Source organism: Lycium barbarum, chromosome 7, assembly GCF_019175385.1.
Source record: "Lycium barbarum isolate Lr01 chromosome 7, ASM1917538v2, whole genome shotgun sequence".
Lineage (NCBI taxonomy): Eukaryota > Viridiplantae > Streptophyta > Magnoliopsida > Solanales > Solanaceae > Lycium > Lycium barbarum.
Window position 1 is genome coordinate 113,218,543 of NC_083343.1, and position 4,602 is coordinate 113,223,144.

A 4,602-nucleotide genomic window follows, 5' to 3' on the forward strand; every position below is an offset into this window, starting at 1 on the left:
CAGAAAGGTTAATGTTACGGAGTGAAATCCGATTTTCTGAAATTATCTCTAAAAAATGGAGCTTTGATTACTTTATGTTTCTAATGCATATGAGCATCAAACAGTAAAATCTTTCACTTCATCATATATTTTTATTTCTTTTATGCATTGAAAAAATAAGTTATAGGAGTAATAATTAATTTGACGAGAGAGAACAAAATTCAAATTTAAAACTCACATTTTCTAGGATAATTATGCATATTGACTCTTTGGTTTTCCAATATAGACAAACTTCTGCAACAAGTTTTAAAATAGTCCAGAGAAATATTAATTTTAACACATTAATTTTGAAACGAAAGACAACAGATTACATTTTGACCAGTGGAATCGATTAATTTGATCTTCTCTAAAGTCGACTAGTTATAAAATCCCATGCTATGCACGAGCCCAAACACAAGTGAAAATATTAAAATTGGTGGCTGAAATAACCTTTATTTATAGAAGTATAGATTTCGAATCAGATCACTTGAATGAGTAATCTAGCATTTTGCTTATATTGATAATCTAGGTTTAGATCTGTTAGTTAGAATAAATAAAATGCTCAAGGTTAATCGCTTAGGATTTTACTTTTTATATTAGGCTGACAGCGTTTACCATAGATGACACAAAGAGGTGCAGGTATGAAAACTTATTCTCCATAACACATACTTTAGGCAAGAAGGGTCCCCCAACGGGATATAAGCTATTCTCTCGTTTATTTTTATTTTTTCAGTATTCTAAAAATATATTTTTATTTTTACTTGTCACTTTTAGCATATCAAGACAAAACAATTTCTATTTTTCTGTTTTACCCATAGTATTAAATATTCATTTCAAATCATTTTCAAATCCAATAAAAATATGCATCAATTAATATAGGTACATTGGTAAATTATGCATTTCATTTATTATTTATTAAGGAGTGTACATAGTTAAAAGTGAACAAATAAAAGTGAACGCATGGAATATAATAAAGAGGGGAAAATATAGAATTATCACAAAAGTGAATACTTCCTCCGTTCACTTTTACTTATCCAGTATTCTAAAAATAGTTTTTCCTTTTACTTGTTGCTTTTAGCATATCAAAACAAGATAATTTTTTTGTTTGTTTTACCTATAGCATTAAATACTCATTTCAAATTATTTTTCAAATCTAATAAAAATATGCACCAATCAATATGAGTACATTAATAAATTATGTATTTCATTTATTATTTCTCAATGAATATGCATAATTAAAATTGGACAAGTAAAAGTGAACGGATAGAGATTGCATTAAAAAAGCTGCAAATGAAGAGTGTCAAATGGAAAACTAAATGGGCCCTCATTTCCACATGAATGATACTTGAAGAAGCTTGGAAAGTCGCAACATTTTTTTTGCGCGGATTGTCCTTCTTTTGGCGTGGACTTTACTTTTTATCCCTTAAATTAGTGGTCTTTAACATTTTTCCCTTCGCTTAACACTCAGAGATCCTAGTTCGAACTCAACCTAGAATCAGTAAAAAAAAAAAATCGCAAGGTATAAGTTGAGATTCGCAGGATATAAGTTATACCCAAAATTAGGCCTTAAGGCAGAGGTTTATAGAATTCCAACAATTTTTTTTCTGAAGGTAGAGTTTGAAACCCAACTTATTACGCCTTGCGAATTTTTTAAAATTTCTGACTGAGCAAAAGTTCGAACCCAAACCAAAGAGCTTTTAGCGAAAGGCAAAAATTAAAGACTACTGATTTGAGGGATAAAAAATAAAGAACACCGCAGCGAAGGCCAATCCTGCAAATTGTCCAAGTTGCAATTAGCATGGGAATTTCAGATGGGGCCAAGAATTAAGCTTAGTTATTTAGAGCCTGTTTGGATGGGCTTATTTTAAGCCGCTTATAAGCTTAAAAAAATAGTAAAACTTACACAAATAGCTACCTTTTAGTAGCCTCTAACAAGTTATAGCTATAAGTTGAATATTTACTTTTCGTAGCTGGTTTTTGGTATATTTCAGATGAATCTCGGCTGGCTGAAATATAGTGAAATACATCGATATATAGCTCGGTTGTTGAGTAAAAACGGCTATATTTATGGCAATAAGAATCTTTTCCAAATTAAATGGTGATTTGTATTAATGGTTCCATGATTCACGCAAACCTCATGAGGTTCCATTACAGCTAACGTCCGTCAATCAAATTAACTCTATTCAAATACTTTTTTAATTCAAAAAACAAAATCAGCATCTTATCTTTCCCAAAATATAGCAAAAGTTCCTTTCTTTTAATTTTTTTTTTCAACAATCTGGTTTGCGCTAATACAACAAAATCCCTTTCGTTTATTAAATTTTTCAACAATCTGATTGGAGATACGTTGTTCTAGTGGAGAGCAGTAGGAAGATTAGATTACAACATATCGCTCTATTTGTAATGATATAAATGGCCAACGTAACGGCTTTGATCCGACATTCTGGTTTTTGGAACGATCAAAATTGTTATGGTAACTACAAAATAGATGCATTTGTATTCAGTGATTATTGCAAATATGATGAATTGGTTGCTACGATTTCAACTCAACTTGGTCTGTATAGTTGCAGAAACAAAATCGTAATAAAATATGTTGTTGAGGGGGATACTCAAGCAATGGAAATACACAATGATAGGGGAGTTAGGGTGTATGTTGAGCTTAAGAGGGAAAAAAGTGTTTTGGGGATGTATCCATTGTGCGTTAGTATTACAGATAATGATGTTGAGGAGATTGCAACTAGTGAGTGTGTTTTTAGAGACGATGTGCTTCAACTTGGATACGATGATAATTTGGAGGATATGGATGCGTATAATTCTAATGAATTCGATCTGTCAAATTGTGGAAAGGTTGTTGTATTTTTAGAGGAGGACAACAAATTGATTATTTCTAACGCAGAACAGAAGGAAATTTTTGTAGATCAAATTTATAAGGATAAGGATACATTGAAACTTGTAATGGTGAATTATGCTATTCAAGAACGATTCAATTTCAAAACTGAGAGATCAAATGCTATAAGTTATGTGCTTTCCATATTCTAACTTTGTGGGAGATAATAAATGCATTACAAAGTACAAACTGCTCGTTACTGAGAATGACTTCATACTGATCTATGTTTTATTTTGTAGCTATACAGTCGTATGTATGTCGCCTGAATGTGAATGGAAATTATGAGCGTCAAGTGTTGGAAAATATGAACTGTTCAGAGTTAGGTATTTCCATGACGAACATACATGCCCTTTGAAGGACAAGGTATATTCACAAAGGCAAGCAACAAGTTGGTTTATTGGGGAATCAGTTGTTAAGCCGAAAATAGCGAACCACAAGAGGAAAGTCATCCAAACTTGCATGGCAATTGGCATTCCGTGAATCCTATAATATTGCTTGAAGTCGGCATATTTTTGACTAATGCTTGTAACCAACTCTTTGAAGGACTCTTTGCCCCAAGGATAATCAACATATCTCCCATCCTCTACAACATCAAAATGTATCCTAGGTATGTTCGATCAAACAGGCTCATCGCAGAATACGAATGTATTTATAAAATACAATATGGCCATCTTGACTATGTTCTCACCTTTGTCCTCCCAATCTGTATTGTTGAAACACTCAATCAGCTGCCCTCTTTTGATGTGATCAGATGTTCCACCCAAATAATTATCCATAAGCCTATTTTTTTTTTGTCTTATCGTATACAAACTCATTTGCGTCGGAGACACAATTCAATCCAGTGATTAGTGCAAATTCTCTAATGCTAAAACACAATACTTTTCCATTTATTTCAAATGTAAAGCACTCGTATGTACTTCCCTTGAGCTATTTAACCATGAATCACCTGAACAACTGTGCTTGTACATCCATATGATGCATTCTGAGATATTTCCCAAAAATAGAGTCTGCAAACTTGTCCATCTAACCAACCCCTGTTAGTTTACCCCTAATGTCACTGATTACATTGACGTTCGTGTATCTTTGCATAGATGGGGTCACAGCAGGCTGCTTCGTGACCAAAAATCTAGAATCCTGGAACAAATGACATGTGTAAAACACAGTCAATTTCCCTACGAAGCTAAGATACAAAAATTTAAAAACAAGAAATCACAACTACAAAGAAACACAACTGCTAAAGTCTTAAAATCTATAACAAACGTGCTGTATTTTTGACATTCATTGAAATACACTGAAATATAATGAACAATTATACTGATAAAATGTCCAACCCAGATTAAAAACAAAAATATAACAAAACACAATAACATAAATACTAGATGATAAAATGTATATAACAAATTGAAAAAAACATAAATAATTTAAAACCAAAGGAAATACGAAAAAAAATACACATAAATATATGGTAAATATAGATCTGGTGAATTGAAATACATTCATGAAAAGGGGAAAAATACCTTTCCATCGTCTTCTACATCAATTGAAGGTTTTTTCCGAACTATGGTAAATATAGATCTGGTGAATTGAAATACATTCATGAAAAGGGGAAAAATGCCTCTCCATCGTCTTCTACATCAATTGAAGGTTTTTTCCGAACTACTTTTTTGACCTTGCCTCCAGGAACAGTCTTGGTAACC